Source organism: Notamacropus eugenii, chromosome 3, assembly GCF_028372415.1.
Source record: "Notamacropus eugenii isolate mMacEug1 chromosome 3, mMacEug1.pri_v2, whole genome shotgun sequence".
NCBI classification, from domain to species: Eukaryota; Metazoa; Chordata; class Mammalia; order Diprotodontia; family Macropodidae; genus Notamacropus; species Notamacropus eugenii.
The window spans coordinates 286,914,641-286,937,778 of NC_092874.1; the positions used below are offsets into that span (position 1 = coordinate 286,914,641).

The 23,138-nt window shown below is 41.5% G+C and overlaps 1 protein-coding gene across 1 annotated transcript in view; it reads left to right on the forward strand.

The window, feature by feature from the left end:
- The window catches only part of TXNRD1 (thioredoxin reductase 1), a 160,934-nt gene that overhangs the window by 71,715 nt on the left and 66,081 nt on the right, over positions 1-23,138 (forward strand). The window contains exon 2 of the mRNA XM_072655789.1: positions 2,515-2,701. The gene's annotated coding sequence lies outside the window, so the exon portion shown is untranslated. The remainder of the gene's footprint in view (positions 1-2,514; positions 2,702-23,138) is intronic.

Here is a 23,138-nt window from a genome sequence, read left to right on the forward strand (position 1 = left end):
TCATATTAAAGCCAGTTTGTGGAGGGTGAGGGTCATTAGTGAGCAGTCACTAATACCTCCTGACAGCTCCCTTGCTCAACAAACCTTTGCTATTTTGAGATCCTTTGAGGAGTCTGCTCTCCAGATGAGGTCCCAGTAAGGTGAAGTGTCTTCCTCATACCTCATCACCCTTATTCTCTCCTGCTGACTGTATCTCATTGTCCCCTTGGTGATGAACACTCGGTATCTGGTGGGCGGGGAAGGTACCATGTCAACTGTTTACTTGAATAGATCTATATTCTCTAGCGAATGATTCTTTCACCAGTGGGACTCAACCTTCCCCCTCCACCCTTTCTTATCCTGTGCACTTCCGGACGAGATGCTTCTAGAAATCTTCCAACGGGGATCCTCCCAGTGTGCTAGCTAACTAGGCATCCTCTGTCTGGGGCTTGGAGCATTTTGTGGTTATCAGTGCTTGGGTCATTCATCAGCTGCCCTGGCTGACTGGCTCACTTCCTTTTTCATGAATTGAGATTCTTGATAATGTCACCTCTTGCATGCAAGTCATCATTAGAAATATGCTACAGTCTGTTTACTCACACCATGTCTCTCTTGATTGTTCTTGGGGCCTTCAATGGCCCTGCCCTTTATGCTCATGATATCTTTTTTTAGTCCCATCCTAGAGGGTGGAAACAATTTCCAATGTTTTTCTGATGGCTGTATCCAGTTGGGTGACATTAGTTGGATGAAATGGGCACAGTATTAGACTATGCCTCAATAGATAACTAAAACAGTTTAATTCTTGAGAAATCTCTCTTCTCCCCTGCCCTCCCCTTCCCTTCCTTCTCCGCCCTTTCCCTTCCTTCTCCTCCCCTCCTCTCCCCTCTTCTCCATGACCTCAGAGGTGGCCAAGCATGAGCAGAACAGATGCTCATACATTGGTAGTGGAAATTATTTCCCTGGAGCGTCTACAATGATGAAATCACCAGTCTGGTCCCTCCCCAAATCCTCTACAGCATCTCCGCATCATCCCCCCTTAGGAAGCTTATCCATCTCTTTCCTGAGGACCTCTAGTTTGGTATGGACCCAGAGCATCTCATTCTACTTAGGTGTAGATCTGACAGTCAAGGAATTTGCTCCTTACATTTAGGGGGGTGCTGGAGCCAGATCAAACTGGCTTGCAAACCCTTGGTTAAATTTTCAGTGTGAGCATTTGCACTTGGAAAATCAGCAAACCCTACAAGTCAGGGCTTCATTTATTATTTTGCTGGTTGTTTAAACTCCAGAAAGTGATGGAGGAAATGTTAACAACGTAGTTTAAACTTAAAATTGTACCTATGTACATTTTTCTTTCTTCTGGAGAGCTGGTTGCCAACTGCTACCCAGCACACTCCTGCTTATGTCCAGCACTGTATAGACAGTAGGTAAGTATATACAGTGTGTTATACTGGAAAGAGCCTTGACTTTGAAATCTAAGGATTGCTTCTCCTCCTCATTGCCTATGTGACCTGGTGTAAATCTTCATCTCTCAGTGCCTCAGTTTCCTCATCTGTACAATGAGAGAATTGGACTAGGCTGAGGGTTCTTTCTTTTATTAGCTACTTAATTTACTTTTAGTTTTCAGCATTCACTTCCATAGGTTCTAAATTTTCTCCCCCTCCTCCCTCCCTCCCCAAGTTGATGTGCAATCTTATATGGGCTTTATACATACATTCCTATTAAACACATTTTCACATTAGTCATGTTGCCTAGAAGAATTATGGGAGAAACCATGAGGAAGAAAAATAAAACAAAATTTCTGACTCCATAGTTCTTTCTCTGGATGTGATGGCATTTTCCATCGTGAGTCTTTGAAAAGGTTTTAGGTCCTTGCGTTGCTGAGAAGGGGTGAGTCTATCAAATTCAGTCCTTGCACACTGTGGTTCTTACTGTGTACAGTGTTCTCCTGGTTCTGCTCACTTCACTCAGCATCAGTTAGGTCAAGGATTCGTAACCATTTTTGTGTCTCGGTCATCTTTGTCAGTCTGGGGAAGCCTGTGGATCCTGTCTCAGAACCATATTCTTAAATGCATGATATGAAATGGAAAGAAAACCAATTATAATCGAGATTCAGTCATCAGAATATTTTTAAAATTAAGTTCATAGACCCCGGGATAAGATGGTGCCCAAGATGGTCTCCTGACTGCATCTTGAAGAAAGCGAGGCATTCTGAGAGCTAGAACCAACCCTTTCTTGCCTGTCTGCGTCCGAGCCCAGGCTGCAGATTTATGGCACCAATTCAAGGTTACAAAGTGATTCATCAGTGATGAGCAGCATCCAGCCTGTTTTTAGAGCTAAACATAAAACCTAGATAATCCATCCTTGCAGATCTCCCATGCTGTCCTGCTTATGTCTCTTATTCCCTTTCTAATAAACCCCTGTGGGGCTAAAATGACAGAGTTTTTTTTCCACAGGGAAACCTAATATTATCACCCTACTCATCCAGTATTTTCCTTTCTGATAATTACCTTCTTTGCTTCCTTTTCTCTCAATAAGGGCTCGTCACCACAGTGGCACTCAGGTAGAAAACAGGAACACAGCAGCGTTAATCAGCAGCGTGAGGGATACCTCAGCACCCCTTCCTAATACTGTCAACACAGAGCTGAGGAGTGAGGTGCAGGCCTTCATTGATGCCAGCTCAGCTGTGGTCTTCCACAGTACTTCGGACCCTCTTTCAGCTAAGGTAAGGTTAAACTTCCACAGGGGGAGGGATAATGGAGTCTCAAATATGTGGCTCCCTGGATTGGGTTGAATCTGAGGATGGGATTCAAACCCAAGCTTTTACCTGTTACCTATATGACCTTGGGCAAAATCAATTCATGGGCCTCAGTTTCCTTCTCTGTAACATGCAGAGTCTGAACTATATAACAGCTGAGTTCCCTTCCATCTCTAGATGGAGGTCCCAGACACTAAGTCTGTTTTCTCAAGGATAAATAATTGGATTTCTCTGCAGGCTAGGGTGTGTAGGGGTGTGACTTATTTATGTTCAGTAATCCAGGGATTGGCCACTTGAGGGAACAGAATATTGCTTGAGTAACCTTGGAATTTGCTAGGTACTCTTGAGTGGGCTGGTATTCAGGGAGGGGGGAAGTAGGCATTATCTTAGAAGATCAAATTGATTATTATTATTATTATTTTTTTTTGCCTCTCTCTATAGAAAAGAGTCCCTTTAGGGAAGGAGCCATTTGGCCAGACTAGTTAGGAAATGGATTGCTTCAACTTAAGAGAAGAGATTATACTTTCTCTTAGATCCTATACCCTAACCTCAAGTCCCAAAAGTAGAAAATGAGGGTTGTGGGTAGGAGGGTATTTATAACTGATTAACTCCACAGAATGAAATATCCTAGCTAGCTCTGTGGAGACAAATTAAGTAAATCCATCCCAACAATCAGGCTTTAGGTTTTTTTGGAATTCTTAGGAAAAGCCATGTGCTGTCACTTTCCTTCTGTTTGACTTCAGCCCCCTCCCAACAGAGTAGTCAAGTTAAGTGAGAGAACAGCACAGTAGCTATGTCTATAGGAGGGTCTACACCTTATTTCTTACCTATAACCTACCACCTCTGTGTTGAAAGGAGAAAGGCTTATTTCACCATGAATCCTTTGGGATTAAGATCTGATAGCCTTGTTTTCTTGAGTATAAATCATTGGATTTCTCTGTAGGATGAGGAGTATGTTGTGTGAATTGTGTAATAATACACAGAATAACATGGTTTAGAAGTCTGTCCAATCATACATGTAGAACTGGCAGGTCTAGAGACCATCTAATCCACTGTCTTTATTTTACTGCTGAGAAAACAGGCCTGGATAAGAATCATCTCCATTTCTCTGAAACCATTGTACAGACCAACATCTTGACAGGCCCAGGGTCTTCTGAAGTTAGAAAGGCCCGTGGGGACCGTTTTACAGAAGAAATCCCACTGGGTTACTGTCTAGAGAGTGATCTAGAGTACAACAAGGATTGGGTTTTTTGGTTGTTACTGTTCCCTGTGAAAGGAATCCTTCAGGGAACAGCTTCACAGTAGAAAATTGTGTCTTGTGGCCTACCTAAGTAAGGAACTTGGTCATCAAGTGACTTCCCAAGGTCACACAGGACACAGGGAGCATCACTGTAAAATGAAGGAGTGATGTGATTCACAGAGGTCAGAGAGGGCTTTGGATCTGGTTATGTGGAAGTCACTGGGGAACAGGTAGTTTTAATGGAGTGATAGGCATGGAACCCCCATTTCATGAGGTCAAAAAAAGAAAAGCTTGATAGCGTAGCTTGTTTTCTCTATGAGGTACCAACAAGTACAGATACAACAGTCTTTTTCCTGTAGGAATGCTTATGTCTTGGTAAATGGGCATGTCAGCTTCTCAGAACACACTTACTTCTCAGATTCTCACCTCCTGAGCATGGAAAGGAGGCCTTTTGGGGTCCTGAGGATTAAGCGTTACCTGTGAGAGGAAGGTCAATGTCTTGTGTTCTTGGGTGGTATCTGTGCCTCCAACGTTGTGTTCGCATCTCTTCTCCAGTTGTTCCGAAGTCTAATTTCTCCTCTCCATTTCCCCTTCATTTTGATCTTATCGACTCATTTAATAATTATAATTTTATCTAAATTAGCTGGTGAGAAAAATAGAATGGAACAACTTTGATTCTCCTATTAACACTGGTGCTAATTAATGGAGGGTTTTCTTTCTGGAATGAGTAATATAATTTGCCTCAGTTCAAATTGGGAAATATCTATGAATAAATGAACTTTTACAGAATTTGTCATCCAAGATCATTTAGCCAAGTTGGACAAACTAATTGTGAGCATGATGAATTTTTCAACCAAAACAATTTTTGGGTCATAGGATCTAGCTGTGTGATCCAGGGCAAGTTACTTAACCGCTCTCTGCCTCAGTTTCCTAAACTGTAAAATGGTGATAAGAATAACACCTACCTCCCAGGATTGCTGTGATGATAAAATGCTTGTGCCATACAAATATAGCTATTATTATATCATCATTATTATTGTCATCATCACTGAGCTAGAGCTGGTGACAGATAAGCTGAGACCCAGAGATCACCACAGTCTTAGATTGGTTGGGATCTGGGCTGGTCAGTGGAGGGAGGGTCCATGCTCAGGAAACCTCAGTATCTTTTTGGAACAAAGCAAGTTTTATCCTTAGATGAGTTATCAAAGTTCAATTATGCACAACTGTTAGGAGCAAACAGAGTTGATCCAGTGCGTGCCTTTGTTTGGAAATTTAGATCAGATTAAATGAAGATTGAGCACATATTAAAAGGAAGTAGTTGAAAGCCATACTTTATGACTATGGATGGAATGGTGACCTGGGTGTCTTACAAGCTTTGCCACACACTAATATACAGTTTCCGGAGTTATAAACTGGGTCAAGTTGGTAAGCATTCATTTTTTCACCAAAATTTATTAATTTATTTGTTTGCAGTTTTCAACATTCATTTTCGTAAGTTTCAGATTTTCTCCCCCTCCTTCCCAAGATGGCATGCAATCTTATGTAGGCTCTACACATACATTCCTATTAACCACATTTTCACGTTAGTCATGTTGCACAGAAGAATTAAAACAAATGAGAGAAATTAAGAGAAAAAACAAACCAAAACAAAATGTAACACAAGAGAAAATAACATGCTTTATTCTGCGTTCTGACTCCACAGTTCTTTCTCTGGATGTGGATGGCATTTTGCCTCAAGAGTCCTTTGGGGATGTTTTAGGTCCTTGTATTGTTGTGAAGGGCTTAGTCCATCAGAAACAGTCCTTGCACACTGTGGCTGTTACTGTGTGTAATGTTCTCCTGGTTCTGCTCATGTCACTCAGCATCGGTTCATATACGTCTTTCCAAATATTTCCAAAGTCCTCCTGGTCATCATTCCTTGTAGCACATTAGTATTCCATCTTGGTAAGTGCCTTCTATGCTACAGGCGTTGTGTTAAGTGCTTAGGATACAAAGAAAAGCAAAACCAGTCCTTGGACTCATGGAACTTATCATCTAAATGGAGAGACAGACCTACCAACAATGGACAATCAAGGTATGTAGGGGGTAAATTGGAGAGAGATTTCCAGTCATTCTGGATGATAATTTGTAATGATTCCTGGAAAACCACTGGAAAACCAGTTGTACCCTGACCTAACAATCCCTTTTCTGAGCTATACTCCAAGGAGTTCAGTTACAGAGAATGGTCCCACACATACCAAAATATTCATAGTAGCAACAAATTGTTTCTGGTGTTTTCATTTTGTTTTGTTTTGTTTTTGCGATTGCAAAGTGAGTTAGCGATGAATTGACAGAAGGCTACACAAAACAGTATAAGAAAAGAATGGAATTTTATCAAACCGTAAGAAATGAAATATGAAAAATTGAGAGAGCCATGAGGAGGCTAATGAAGGAGTCTACAAAACATTCAAACCCAGCTGAACTCAGGTGGATCTTGGGTCTGTAGCTGAAGGATTCCTTAGCAGAGCCAGATCCCTTCCAGGGAAGGAAACCAGGGCTTAGCCCCGAGGAAAAAAAAGAACAACTCAGTGTCATTGCCTTCAAGTAGTTTTTATTCTTCTGAGACTGTTATGGACCCTTTGAAGTATATAGTTGTGTATTTGCCCAGTGGGATAGCCAGCATCTCCAACATCTCAAAGATCTTCAGTCTCATAATGAGAATAAATGCTGGATCAGCCTAGCTTAAAGCATTTCTAGAGACTGGATTATCTCTGCTCTGGAAACCTAGAAAACTGTTTTATCACATCCTCAAGACTGATCACTATTCTGTCAAATTTTAATAAGCAACTTAAGGTGATATTATCAATGAGAACTTAGAGATGATTATTGTTATTTTTCTGCAGTCAGGGTGATAGAGTTAGAGTGTATGTAGTCCAGTTCTCTCATTTTACTGATGGGGAAATTGAGGCTCAGAAAGGCGAAATGATTTTGCCTGAGGTCATCCAGTCAGCGATTGGAGGAACTCTCCATGCATTACTGTCCATTCCATCTCTTACTCTATTATCTTGCTAGATAACAAAGCTCCGTGTCACTTCCCACTCTGGAATTCTAAGGGTCATCCTCTTGACTCAGCTTGCTTTGGCATTTAACTTTTGACTTCGAGTCATCATTTTTTCAAGGTATAGGAATGTGGATCCAAACTTCCATGAAGTCTGATGATAGTATTTGTATAAAAAGGTTTAAGATATGAAAAGCATTTGAATTCATCTTTTTATAGTCATAGATCGTAAGACTTTGTCCATAGTACATCAGTCAGTCAATCAAGAGTTATTTGTTAAGGGCTTACTTGTGTCAGACCCAGAGAACAGAGAGACCAAAACAAGACAGTCCCTGCTCTTACATAATTTGCCCTCCATAGGAAGAAATAACTTAACCATTGTGACTGAATGGGTAGAACATATTCTTTCTATAAAGGAGAGCTGACTATGTAATTCGGAAGCCCTGAGTTTCAGTTTTGCCACGTCTTGGCTGTATGACCCAGTTCCCTAGGCGACTCTCACAAGAAGTTACTGAGGTGCCAACTTCCACTGGAAGAGGGTGTGTCCACATCTGGAATATCCCGTGCCAGTGAGATCACAGATTTGGTTTCTAACCCTGTCTCTATAGTCTATAATGAAAGCTGTAATAAAAACTTTAAACTTTTTAAATACTTGAGTCATGTTCTATGAATAACTGGTGAGTCTTAATGGGCTGGAGAATCTTAATTTGCTTGCCCCTACAAATTCTGTGCTTCACTATCTGTCTGTTCATTTGCTGGAATTGAGTTTACATTTGTGCATATGGTTTATGTAACTGATACTGAGTAGGCTGATAATAATTCCTGTACTCCATAGATTGTGTTTCTCCCCAAGTCTCACAATGTTTGTAAATACTAATTAAGCATGCCATAGTTAGGAAGGTGCCCGTAAACACGAAGCCCATTTTACAGAGGGGGCATACTGAGTCACTCAGGTTTGCCATAGATTATATGAAGCCACCCAAGTGAGTCTTTAAGAGGGGAGAAGGGGAGTGGGAAGGTACTCTAGACATTTTATATGATTTAGAAAAGTCACATTCCTGACCACCAAGACAATCTTGGGGGCCAAATCAAGATAAATGAGAAAGTTTTCAGGTGAGAAGTTAGGGAGGAGGGCTGAGTGAGAGGAAGGGGGCAGGACCAAGGGAGAAAGGACCATGACATTAGCGGCAGTATCTGGTGAGAACTCTTAGTAGGTGGCTTTGTAAAAAAAAAAAAAAAATTGATGTGCTCTGAATCTTCCTTATTTTCACTTTGAACTTGACCAAGCAGAAACTATTCTAATATCCAGATGACACCTGTCGACGCAAATGGTTTGCATTGGGTCTGCTTGGCTTGAGTCCAAGACACTCCTTAGGAGGTTAAATGGTGATTTCTGCTGATCCTTCCTACTTTTCAACCTTTGTTTTACCGGCAGGGTTTGGGATTTTTAAAATCAGACTTCCTCTCTCACTCCTACAGTTAAAGTCTGGGGACTTTGGGGGACTAAAGTATTCTGGAATTGCATAGGAACTGAATCGTTCTTCCTTAGATGGCCTTCTTACTGCTAGGTGAGGCTTGAAATAGTTTGAATGAATCCCAGGAGCTTTCACGGAGTATTTAAGGAACATATAGATAAGTAAAGCACTTATTAAATGCTTACTCTGTGCTTGGCACTATACTTACAAATACAGTAAAAGCAAGATAGCTCCTGCTATCAAGGAAATCTATATATATCTATATACATACATACATATATATGTATATATAACAATAATATAATCTCTTATACTATTACATAATAAATATGTATCAATCATAATCAAAAATTATATTATTAAAATACAAATATGTTTGTTATAAAATATTAAATTGTAAATTATAAAGAATGTCAATATAATGATGTTGTGTATAACATATATAACAATGATATGTTATATATTATGTAATAATAATTTGATGTATTTGTCAATTATCTGTTTTTTTCTTCTCCACCCCCTTGAAAAAAAGAAAACCTTTTCAACAAATATGCCTTTTCAAGCAAAACAGATCACCATATTACCCATGCCCAAAAATGTGTGTCTCATTCTGCTCATCCCCTCTCCGTGGTGGGTCGAATTCTCGTCGTTGGCCCGGTGGAGTCATTGGTCCTTTGGAATCATGGTTGAGCATCCGGGGGCTGAAAGTAGGGGGTGGCACTGGGGGCAGTGTAGCATAGACAGCTTGGAAGTTGTATGTAGGCCTGGAGCCCAGGGAGTTTTCAGGGGTGGAGTCCAAGGCTCCTGGGGGCAGAGTAGGGGAGGAGGTGGGATGCTGGTCGGTGTGTAAGAAGATGAAAACTTCAGAGCTTTTCTGAAGTTCAAAGGGCCATTGTGTGGAAGCCAGCTGTCATGGGAGTGGTTTTCTAGGGCCTCAAACCTCAGGCAGACCTCGGGTTTTGGTTAAGGGGCAGGCAGCCGCATGAGCCGATGAGTGCGTGTCAGTTTTGAGTGTCCACCAGGTTGGCAGCTTCACGCATCTTTTCAATTATTTCTTTTACAAATGATGTGAATAGTAATAGTTTACGTTTGTGTAGTGCTTCGAGGTTTGAAAAATGTTTTATTGGAGAAAGAAAAATATACATATGCACACAACCCGTTGTGTGTCCAGTGGGTGGTGACGTCACTACGTTGTTATTATGTTATTATCATTTGTCATTTACTTCAGTTCAGCATACATTTGTTAGATGCCGACTTTGTGCAAGGGGCAGTGGTGGGCAGTGGGAATACGAAGAGGAACAATTACATGCTCCCTGCCCTCAGGATGCCGACCATCTGAAGTGGAAAGGGATACAACCTCATGGTATAGGGGCAAGAGCACCGCCTCTGGAGTCAGAAGGTCTGGATTCAAATCCTACCTCTGATATTTACTACCTGCATTGCTTTGGGCATGTCACATCTGCCTGGGTCTTAGTTTGTTCCTTTGTGAAAGGAGGGGATTGTACTAGGTGGCCCTTGAGGTCCCTCCCAGATCTAAATCTATGGTCCTATGACCAACTAATAGTTGGTAATGATAAAGGATAAAATTATAGCTTTATGGATAGCCTATGTGATTCCAGGAAAAACTAGAATGCCTCTGAGGTCCCTGTTAGCTCTAGATCTAATTATGTACAAATAAGGGTGATATAGGCCAAATGTGATAGAGGCATTAGAGGAGGTCCAGAAAAATTTGAGAAGGAAAGATTGTTTTCAGCTAGGAATCAAGGAAGCCTTCATGGAGGGGGTGGTACCTTAGCCAAGTTTTGAAGGAAGAAAAGGCTTTTAAGTCATTTGATCTCCATGGACCTCCTCTGTAAATTGAGGGTGTTGGAACAGATAGCTTCCAAGATTCCTTCTGGCTCTAGACTGGTCCTGTTTATGTGACCATAGGCAAATACCTTTAAATCTCTGGGCCTGAGTTTACTCATTTGAACTTGAGTTCTAAGCTTCTTGCTAGCTTTGGATCTATAATTCACAAGCATAGGCCTAAGGTTCACCATTTAAGAGTATTGGAAAAAGTACTTTTGATCACACAAACAGGCAACTTATAGGAAATTCTGCCCAACGCTGTGCTAAGCCTCCCAGGGAATACAAGAGAAACATGAAACACCATATATGTCCTTGAGAATGCTATCTGAATGCTAGAACAGCTGTCCCTGCCTGATTTTATATGCCGTGGTGAAGGCTCCAGCCTTGGGGCAAAGACTTTTTTGGTAGTTCTCTGCTAACTCTAAACCAAAATTTTGTGCAGTCAATCATCTAAATAGGAATGGTAACTTTTAGAGGACGTAGGGAGTGAGATAAGAATGTTTAATATTGTGTTTGGTGAGGCCTACCCTTCCACGGATTCTTTTTTCTCCTAACCTCTGGTGGTTGGTGCTGCCTAGGACACTAGTCTTGATTCCAGCCTTATTGGAAATAGCAGACCCATCACGGTTCTCAAGGAATTTCCAAGTGATTTGCTATGACATCAGATGAAATTGCTTCCTCTCTTTACTTTTCATGCTGCCTGAAAATTCTACCTTCATACCAGTACATCCTTGTCAGCTCTTCCCTTGCTAGCCCTTCTTGAATTATACTCAGGACCTGATTGTGAAGATCACATTTAGAGAACATGTCCAGAGTTAACCTCAGCCCTTTCTCTTGAACCTGGCAGAAGCTATTGTAACCAGTCTATTATATAGCACTAGGGGAATATTTGTTAAAACAGTATTTTATCCAAAAAGGAGGGGGTTGGATTTGAGGTTTAATCAGTATCAGTTGTTTCAAGGAGTAGATTGACTCAGATTAGTGTTTGGTGTATTAAGTACACTCAGAGAGTTGTCTGCAGCCCTGGGATTTGTCCACATTAACACAGTATATGTCTGAATTCATCTCTTTGATTCGTAGGCCACATCTTATCCAGTACTCCAACCTGCTTATCAATAATAACAACAACGATATCCAGTTTATTATCCAATCAATTAATATTAAGTGGAGTGCAAGGGCAAAAGTAAAGGTTCTTGCCCCCAAGGAGCTTACATTTTACTAGGGGAGACAGGACCACATTACACAAGACAATTTTGAGGGAGAAGATCTCACAGCAAGTAAGTAGCAAAGCTGGAATTCCGCAATAGATCTTCTCTGATTCAAACTTGGGGCTCATTCTATGATGTCATACTAGTTCCCAATTACTGGATGAGGCAGCAGTCCAGTTGGAAGGATGGAAGGAGGAGGGACATGACTGGGGGGCTAGTAATGTTGGTTTCTTTTTCCTCCTCTGCCTTGAGACATCTGTTTGGAAGCTTTATGTGAGTCACCTAAATGTGTCTCCTTGTGCATACTATAGCATGCATGGAATTGCCCTTTTTGTGAGGAGGTGACTCTCCAGGTAGGCGTCCTTCAGATGGGGAAGTAACTGTTGTAATCAGGGGTTATGCAATCCACCACCCTGCCAATGACATCCTCAGCCTTCTCTCTGGGGATAATGTCAGTGCCAGTGGCTGCTCCTCTGAGGGCTTTGGGACTGAGGTGGCTTTGCCTTTTGGCCTCCTTTGTAGATATTAGCCACCTTAATTTTTGCTGATATCTGCTGCTATTTTGGATTAATTCAGAAGGTATTTATTACATATCTATTATGGAACAGGCACGTGGTCCTGTATAATATTCACTGTCAGTTCTGTGTCAGGTGCGCTGGGGAAAGAGGCCAAGGTATAACAGCCTCTGCTGTCCTCTTCGGGGAGAAGCAGCATGTACACAGTTAAGACAAAATAGATGTAGTTTTCTTGGATTATGCATGTTAAGGCTCCAGTAGGAGAGGTGGTGTTTGAGTGGGACTTGGACCTTGAAAGAAGCTAGAGATTCTACAAAATAAAGTCAATCAGTTACTAAACATTAATTAAGTACCTACTATGTGCCAGGCACTTTGCTCAGCATTGGGGATACAAAGAAAGGCAAAAGACAGTCCTTCTCTCAAGGAGCTCACAGGCTCATGGGGGCATATGTACAAACAAGCTACAGACAGGATAAGTGGGGAACAGTCAAGATGGGGAAGGCAAGGAGAATCAAGAGGGACTGGAGAAAGCTCTCAGTAGAAGATGGGATTATGGCTGGGCAGGCAGAGATGAGAAGGGAGGGCATCCCAGGCAGGGCACACAGCCAGGGGAGATGCCCCAGAGTGGAGAGAATGAGGGTCTTGTTGGAGAAAAGCCAGAAGGCGGGCATCATTGGATTGAAGAATGTAAGTGTTAGAGGTGGTGGGAGGGTAGTGTAAGGTTAAGGAGAATGGAAAGCTGGGGTGGAGAAGGTTATGAAGGTAGGGAGGAAGTACATTCTAGCCATGGAGAGCAACAATTGCTCTTGTATAGAATGGATGCTTGGAATCCAAGTTAGCTAAAATATAGAGTTTATGGGAAAATAAAGCACAATAAGCCTGGAAAGGTAAGTTTGAGCCAGATAGCTGAAATGCCAAACTGAGGTATTGTGTGAGGGGTCCTAGAAGTGAGGGAATCCTGGAGCTTCTTGAATGGTGGAGTGAAAAAATGGCCAGACGTATTTTAGGAATACCAGTATGGCAGCCATGCAGATGGTTTGGAGAGAGGAGAGGCTGGAGATCAAATGGGAGACTTTTGCAATAGCTCAGGGAGAGGTTGATACCCTCAATTAGTGTGCTACTATGTAATTAATTGATGGCAGCCCTTGAAACAAAGCTGGCAGGGGATGGCCTGGAGTGTTCTTTGGGTCTGCTTTCATGACGTTTGAAAAGAGAGAAGGTACCAATAGTCACCCAGTTTTTATCTGTTAACTTCTGTTAAGAGGAGTGTGAAATCCTGCACATGATGGCAGAATTTGGGGACATGTTTTCCTGAGATCTTTTTTCCCTTCTTTAGAGGAGTAGCTAGGCAGCCCAGTGGATAGAGCACTGGTCCTGGGGCTCAGGAAGACCCATCTTCTTGAGATCAAATCCAGCCTCAGACACTTACTAGATAGCTATGTGACCTTGGGCAAGTCATGTAACCCTCTTTGCCTCAGTTTCCTCATCTGTAAAATGAGCTGGAGAAAGAAATGGCAAACCACTCCAGTATGTTTGTCAAGAAAACCCCAAATGGGATCACGAAGAGCTGGACACGATTGAAAAATGACTGACCAACAAAAAACCTTTACATGTTCCAGATTGTGAATGTGTTTGTAAATTGGAGACTTAGATGCCTGGGGGCCTGGAGTGCTGAGAGAAAGGACCAGGGTCATACAGCCAGTATGTGGCAGAGACGGGCCTTTGACCTGGATCTTTTTGACTCTGAGACTGGCCCTCTACTTAATTCTGTCTCAGTTCTTGTGATACATGTTATCTATTATAAATATTGACATTACAAATGGGTATTATTGGTAGTGGTATTATAAATATGAGTATTGGTTCTGGGTCCCTATGTTCTTTTTACCCAGCATATTGCGTAGCTCGTGTATTTTGGGAACACACACAGACACACAGGCACAGACACACAGACACACAGAGACACACACAGAGACATAGGCACACAGAGACACAGACACGTGGAGACACACAGACACACACACACAGACACACACACAGACACACACACAGCAAAGCCAAATTGAGTAACTTTTTGATTTTCATTCTCTGTATGGTGCATTGTATTCCATTACTACTTGCCCAGTCAGATATTTGGCAAGGTCAGCCAAATGTGTAAAGTCAGTGCTTCCTCAGGCACTGGGTGAAAAGAAGACCCAGAAAGGAATTAATTAACTGGAAAGACAATAGAATTACTTTGAGGCAGCTAGAGGTCCTGGTGGATAGAATGCTAGACTGAGTCAGAAAGACCTGAGTTTGAGTTCTGCCTTGAATGCTTAACTAGCTCTGTGCCCCTGGGCATCTTCATCTATAAAAGGAGGATGATAATGACAGCACCTTCCTCTCAGTGTCATTCAGAGGGCATAATATAGGTAAAGCCCTTTGCAGACCTCAAATAGACGGTTACTATCAATGTGGTGGTGGTGGTGAGGTGGTTTCAATCACTCAGTCATCTAGTCTGGACATTTTGGAATCCTTGGCTTTTTTCCCTCCCTGGCTCTATATAACTGAGTCACAGAGTCCTGCTGATTCTTTCTTCACATCTGACATCTGACCGGGCCGTCCTCATGGTCACCATCCTCTAGCCAAGGACATTTGCACCTCCCACACAAAGTCTCCTGTGTAATCCTCACTCCTTCTAATTCAGGCTGCTGCTGATCCTGGATGCTCTCCCATCCCACTACTTCCATCACATCATTCCCTTTCTCCAGAATCTTCAGAGGTTCCCCGTTGCTGTGGAGGACCATAGCAAGGTCTGTAAGTTGGTATTCAAGGCTGAATGGGCCCACATCCTGTTCATTCTCCATCACTATAGTCCTGCTTTGTCCAGGCCAATCCATTCATCCCCACATCCTTGTCTCCAGGCTTTTGCTGGTAAGCACTATCCATGCGTCACGGGAGACAGGCTCCCCTACCAATTACCTATAGATCCTTTTCATTAATTCAGCAGATGTTTATTAAGTGTGCCCTTTGTGGAAGGCATTACGAAAGATAGTGGAAATAAAGGAACAAAAAGAAATTAAATAGCTTCTACCTTCAAAGGATTTCCTTTGGGGAGGGGAAGGTATGAAATGTTGTTCAGTCATTTCAGTCGTGTCCAGCTCTTGGTGACCCCACTTGGGGTTTTCTTGGCAAAGATCCTGGAGTGGTTTGCCATTTCCTTCTCCAGCTCATTTTACAGATGAGGAAACTGAGGCAAACAGGCTAAGATGAATTGCCAGAATTGTTGTTGTGTTTGTCCTTCATTCCTGAAGAGGACTTTGACATTAGGGAGATGGTGACATGACTTGCAGTTGACTTTGATTTGAGGGAGGGAGGGCTGTGCAAGGTCACCAGCCTCAATTTCTCCTCCAGGGCCATCTGGGTCCAGTGACAAAGTGTAGATCAAGATGATTGCAAATAGTCCTGAATATAGTGGGAAACCTTGGCCTTTTTAAGTTAAGGTCTTTCCCAGGTTCTCAGTTTGACTGAGGCAAAGCTCATTCAGTGATTAAGGCTAAGTAAAACCTCTATCTTTGTTAAAGTCTAACTGGAGCATACCTTTCACAGATAATCATAAATATGATATATATTATAATATATAATATAATAATAAAATTATAGATTCTGAGTGAGAAGGAAACAAATTCAAATGTTGCATTTTATAGATGAGAAAACTGAGGCCTGTTTTGTAAAGTGATTTCCCAAGGTCACAGAGACAGTAATTGGAATTATAAACCCAAATCATTTGACTCCAAATATAGTACACTTTCCAAACCACTTTGCTGTTATGTACAGTGCATGGAGAAATTAGGAGGCTTCATTGAGTGAACAAAACAGAACCCCATTATCAAACGCTTCCCAGTCACTTGTTATAAACTGTGCAGCAGTAGGGTATGGTGACAATAACAGTGGGGCCACATAGCTAGTACGTGTCTAAGGCTGGAATTGAACTCAGGTTTTTCTGACTCCAGGCCTGGTGCTTTCTGTCCTCTGTACTACAAACATAATAAATAATAGGGAGTGATGGGACTGAAGAAGAAATACAGAGGACCTACTTTTGGATCTTGAATCATTTACTAGCTCAGTGACCTTGAGCGAGTCCCTGGACCTCATTGGAGGAGACATCCTCCAACACCCCTTCTAGCTTAAAGTGTACACACCTGTGTTATCCTGAGCAGTTACTTAACTTCTGCAGGTGACAACTTTTTGCTTCCAGAAAAAGGGATTTAAAAGTTAAAAATTAAAGGTCTCTGAGGGCTTTCAAGCTCTAGAACCTGTACGATCTGAAACAGCTGAAACATTACACATGGTGATGACTGGTGTGTACGTATGTTATATCGTTTGATCTTCACAACAACCCTAGGAAGTGGATGCTGTTATTACCCTCATCTAACAGGTAAGGAAAATGAGGCAGAAGAAGGTGAAGTGACTTGTCCAGGGTCTAAGTCCAGTGCTCTCTAGCTCCTTAGATTAAAGCCATGAATCTGTGAACCTGTATAACCTGGAACAGATTAAACATTACACATGGACCTTTGCTTTCTTGGGCTTTGGTTTTCTCCTCTGTAAAATGAGGGGGTTGGACTGCATGGCCAGATGGCTGGACTGAAATCCCTTATAACTGTAGCCCAATGATCCACTGAGTGAACTTCCAGAATCCTCTAGGAACATATGAAAAGAGAGAGTGAGAGAGAGCAAAGGAGAGAGAAGGACTGAGAGACAGAGAAGAAGGGAGAGGAGAAAGAAAAGAGAGGAGGGAGAGAGAAAGGAGAGAGGAGAGAAAAGGAGACAGAGAGAGGAAGAAGGAGGGAGAGAAGAGAGAGGAAGAGAGAAGGAGGGAGAGAGGAGAGAGGAAAGAGAAGGAGGGAGAGAGGAGAGAGGAAAGAGAAGGAGGGAGAGAGGAGAGAGGAGAGAGAAGGAGGGAGAGAGGAGAGAGGAGAGAGAAGGAGGGAGAGAGGAGAGAAGAGGAGAGAGAGGAAGAAGGAAAGAGAGAGGAGGGAGAGAGGGGAGAGAAGGAGGGAGAGAGGAGAGAAGAGGAGAGAGAGGAAGAAGGAGGGAGAGAGGAGAGGAGAGAGAAGGAGGGAAAGATAGAAGGAGAGAGAGAGGAGAGAAGAAAGAAGGAGGGGGGGAGAGAAAGACAGAGAGAGAAGGTAACAGCTGAAAGTAGAAAGGCCTGGGGAAGCACCTGTTCCTTGGACAGCAGCCTTATGGATGGTAGAAGGGAGAGACTCTTGTCAGAGAGACCAGTTCAGTTGTTGAAGAAGCCAAGGGAGGATGAGGGGCCTGAGTGAGGAGAGAGACTGTGGGGGTGGAGGAAAGGGGATAGATGGGAGGGATGCGGAGGGACAGAACTTGGCAGCTGATTGTGGTGGGATGACAGGGAAAAGGCAGAGGATATTGAAGCTTTGGGGTTGAATGAAGAGGCTTCTGCCTTTCCCAGCCAATTCCAGTGTCTTCCCTCTGTTAATTATTCCCTCTTTATCCTGCGTACATCTTGTTTGCATTTGTTTGTCGTCTCTCCCATTAGATTGTAAATTGTTTAAGGGCAGGGACTGTCTTTTGCCTCATTTTGTATCCAGAGCACGTAGCACAATGCTTGGCCCATCGGAGGCGCTTAACACATGTTATTGATTGGTTGGAATAAGGAAGTTGGGAGACAAGGGCTGAACAAATGATAGCCCTTGAAAGTAATAGCGATAAGAAATGATGACTATGCAGAATACTGAGAACCATAGGAAGACTTCCCTGAACTGATGAAGAGTGAGGGAGGCAAGGACAGTAACAAAACCATTCAAACTGAATACTGTGAAATTACTTTTTAATATATATTTTATTTTTTTTCCCAATTACATGCTAAAACAATTTTTTTAAACATTTGTGGTTGTGAAGTTTTGAGTTCCAAATTCTTTCCCTCCCTCTTTTCCTCCCCTCTCTTTGAGATGATAATGCTGTGAAATGAGCATACTTGGCCCCAAAGAAGAGAGGTCACTCACCTCCCCCTTCCCCTGCTTCTTGGAAGAGCGGGGCACAGGGAGTGAGTGTGGAAGGGTGCCTTGCAAGCCAGAAGTTTTCAAAGTGCTGGTTAGTTTTTGCTATTTTTTCTCTTTTTTATTCTTTAGTTCTAAAGAATGGCTTTTTGGAAGAGAAGGAGGGAGAGGATTCATGGGACTATGTAAGAGAAGTAAAAATAAAACATTAAAAATATACTTTAAAAGATGAAATAACAAAGTTGGAGGAGAGGCGGACTTAAGGGGAATGATGATTTCAGTTTTGGACATGTTCAGTTTGATGTACTAGGAATGGGACATTTATTGTTGGGGATGGAGAGTGGGGATGGGGCATCCCTGCGATCAGATCTGGTCTCCTACACTCTGCGTGACCCAGTGCTCTGCACTGTGTCTGGCACCAAACAGGGGCTTAATAAATCTTTATTGATTAACCGTGGTTCAGTCACTTTCCTCCCTCCGCCCCCCATTTCCTCATCTGTAAAATGGGTTTGATCATAGAGCAGGGAGATTGTAAAGATCTAATGAGATAGTCTGAGGAAAATGCTTTGTAAATCAGAAAACTTAGAAAATATTTGGATAACTATAATTGATTTATTTTTGTAATCCTATGTATTTAATTTGATGCCTTTTAGAATAGGGGTCTCAGAAAGAGTCCCTGGGTTTCACCAGACTGATGGTGCAAGGAGTCCTTGGTGCACAGGAAAGTTAAGGATGTCTGAGCATCTTAGCGCCTTCCATACTGGGAAGAGAATTTAGATGGTAATAAAAACAGTAATATAGGGGAACTTTAATCTTTGGGATCTCAGAGAATTCACCACCTTTAATTAATCCCCTCCAAAATGCTCTGGGGCTGGTAAAGGGAGGTGTTGGACATTTAAGAGGCGCTAGGCAGCCGGGCGAGTTCCTGCGGCCCTTTTGGCCTGTGGGAGCCGACAGATCTGGTTATTCCAAGATGATTAAGAGAATTAAAGAGAAGGGAAACACGAAGAGGTGAAATCCTGCCAAAAGGAAAATGGCTTTCTTTGAAAAATGCATTTATATCTTCCTCCTCCTACTCCTTTTGGATTCTGGATGTGTCAGGGAAAGACAGACTCGGAGTTAATAGAGGGCCATTAGAGTCATTCAGTTCAGTTTGCAAGTGTTTATTAAATCCATATTTTGGGCAAAGTAGTGTGCTGGACACTGGGAGGAAAAACCCCAACAGCACGTCAGAGTTTGTCAAATTACATTATCTCATTTGAGACTCAGAGTAGACTTATGAGGGTGGGTCTCATAGACCCATTTTACAGATGCAGAAAATGAGATGCAGTGAGATGAAGTGACTTGTCTTCAGCCAAACAGTGACTAAGTGTCAGAGGTAGATGCTAGTGTGTCTCAGCCATAAACTGCTGGTTTATTGATTTATTAGATTTATTAAACTGAGAGGCAGATAGGTGTTACAGTGGATAAAGCCCCGGACCTGACGTTAGGGAGACCTGAGTTCAAATGTGGTCTTAAAACACTTACTAGGTGTGTAACCCTGGGCAAGTCACTTAGCATCTGTCTGTCTGTTTCCTCATCTGTGAAATGGGGATGAAAATAGCACTTACATCCCGGTGTTGTTATGAAGATCTAATGAGACAACATATGTACAGTACTTTGTAAATATTTTAATTTTTTGAAGAGGCAATCAGGGTTAATGACTTGCCCAGGGTCACACAGCTAGTAAGTGTCTGCTATCAAATTTGAACTCAGGTCCTCCTGATTCCAGGGCAGGTGATCTATCTACTGTGCCACTTTGCTGCCCTCAGCACTTTGTTAAAAATATTAGCTATTATTATTATTATCAAGCACCAATCATGTGACTAATACTAACATTACTGCAATAATGACAATAATCGACCACAGCATTATGAAAGGAAAGTCCAAAGAGACTTAAACTGAACATTGTGTAGTTATAACGACCAATCTTAGCCCCAAAGAGGAGTTGAGAAAATAGACTTCATGCCCTGCTTTGCAGAGGGGGAGAATGGGTGTGGATCATGGCAGACAACATCGGATTTGACTGATGAGTTGATTAATGTCACTGAACTGTCTCTGTTTCTCTTTTTTTAATTCTCCACTATAAGGGATGACTTGATAGGGGTGTGTGTGTGTGTGTGTGTGTGTGTGTGTGTGTGTGTGTGTATCTGTGTGTGTGTGTGTGTGTCTGTATGTATGTCTGTGTGTCTGTGTGTGTGTGTCTGTGTGTCTGTGTGTGTATATCTCTGTGTGTGTGTCTGTGTGTCTTTGTGTGTGTGGGGGCTGGGTTGCAGGAGAGATAGAATCAGAAATGAAGGCAATGTGAAAACAAAAGATGATGATAACATTTTAAAAATCACCTGTTGTGTATAAAGTAGTGTATTTGGTGCTTGGAGAAATATGGTTATAGATGAATCAGTCATGATGGGGTTTATAGTCACGTAGGGAGATCAGACACAGGCACATAACTAAAAGGTAGACTATCACATGATAAAAGAGTAGGGATTCTTAACTTGGGGATCATGAATTTGTTTTAAAAATATTTGAATAACTATTTCAATATGATTGGTTTCCCATGCAATGCTCTGTGTTTTATTTCCTGTATTGACACATGTGATTCTGAGAAGGGCTTCATTTTTGTTGTTGAGTTATTTCAGTCTTGTCCAACTCTCTGTGACTCCATTTGGGATTTTCTTGGCAAAGGTACTGGAGTGGTTTGCCGTTCTCTTTTCCAGCTCATTTTACAGATGAGAAAAGGAGGCAAACAGGGTACAGTGACCTTCCCAGGTCACACAGCTAGTAAGTGTCTGAGGCTGGATTAGCATTTCTCTTACTGTGAGAATTAAATGTGATCTTGTCTGTAAGACCTTTTCTAAACCTTAAAGCACTGTGTATCAGTTATTGTTAACTCTTTTAGGGTAACTTTATTTTCACCTTTGAACCGAGCACATACTCAGTATATAATATATGAATTATATATAATTTAGTATGTATACTAAATATGTATTCTAGTATATATATATACTAGGTATATATATATTCAGTATATAATTTATAAATTCTTGTTGATTTATCGATAGGTTATCCAAATTCACCAGGTAGTTTCTGGGGTAGGATTTGAACCCAGGCTCTCTGACGCTGAATCTGGTGATCTCTCCCCGCTGCATCATTCCACGTGATGCTCTCTATACCGATTCTCAAATATTTCTCTTTTGTCATAGAGGATTGTGGGGATTGGAAGGTGAGAATGTTGTCATAGTAGTAAAATGAGCTCTAGAGGCAGATACCTTGGTTCAGATTAGGAGCCCCAGGCTCACCCTGAATGATTTCCTCATGGTCAGGCCAACTCAAATCAAGTCAGTAAGCATATTAAGCACCTTCTATTTGCCAGAATAAAAAAAAATCTATGCTAAGGGCTAGACCTAAAAAGAAAGGCAGACAAACAAAAAACAAGGACTCCATCTAATGGAGGAGACAGTATGTCAACGACTCTGTAAAAACAAGATCTATATGGGGTAAACTGGAGAAATGATTTCCAACCATTCTGGAAACAAATTAGCTATGTTCAGGATAATTGGAGATAAGTAACAGAGGGGAGGGAGAAAGATTCTTGTAGAAGGCAGGATTTTATCTGGGACTTGAAGGAAACCGGGGAAGCTGGGAGGTGGAGATGAGGGAGAAGTCAGTGACAGTCTTTGGAATGGGTTTTGCCCCTTAGAATCTGTCAGTCATCCACACTGGTTAACTGTGAACTCTATTTACACAGAAGTGGAGCAGCTAGGTCGGACAGTGAATGAAGCACCAACACAGAAATCAGAAGGATCTGAATTCAAATCTGTACCCAGATTCTTACCAGCTGTGTGACTCTGGGCAAGTCACTTAACTCCATTGCTTCTAAAAACAAAAAACAAAATACACAGAGGAAAAAGAATTTCAGCAGGGCACAGAAGCAGGGCAGTCTGGTTGCTTGTTGAATTCAGACTCACAAACCAATTACATCTTCCTTCTCCCCAAGACACACAAAGGACGTTGTGATCCAGAAGGAAGAATGAAAGGTCACTTGAGTGTTTTTCAGTGGAGGACACTTGGGAATATTTGAAAGGGAGGGGGATAGTGGAGAGGGAGAAATGGAAATATGATATGAGGTAGTATAATAAAATACAATATGGTATAATATAGCGTAATGTAATAATATAATATAGTATAATATAATAAATATGTTATATAACATAATATAACATAATGTAACAATATGATAAATATGATATGACATTATAATATAGTATAATATAAATATAAAGATAATATAATATAGTATAGTATAACATAATGTGACAATATAATATAATAAATATGATATACCATAATACAATATAATATAATATTATACGATATAATATAATACAACATTGTATAACATAATATAATGATATAGTATAATATAACAAATATGATATAACAATATAATGTAATATAGTATAATATAATAAATATATGACATTACAAAAGATAATACAATACAGTATAACATAATGTAACAATATAATATAATATAATTTAAACTCTCTGACACATAGCCTTTGGAGGCTTCCCCATCACTAGAAGATTCTGAAGTTGGAAGGGAGGAGATGTAGGGCCTGAGTGGAAGGATTAGCTTTACAAGCATCTTGAAGATAAGTTCAGAGCTGGAAGAATTTGAAAGGCTGCCTAAGTCTAAACCTCAACTTTATACAGATGTATAAACCAAGGTTGGGGAAGTGAAGTGGGTTGTGCAAAGTTGCCCAGATGCTAAGTGGCAGAGTTTGTATATTTGGGAAAAGAGGAATTCCTCGACAGGAAGGTAAGGAGAAAAGGTGGATGAGGTATGAGAGATAACTAGTCCAAAGACACCAAGGTGGAAGATGTCTATAATTTGTGAGGAATGGAAAGAAGGGGATGCAGTAATAAGCATTTGGGGTAAAATTTGAACCCAGGACTTTATGACCCCCAGGCCACTTTCCATCCACTGTTTCTGGATGAGGTCTCTTAAGGTTTGCATAGTGCTTTGAAACCCCTAGA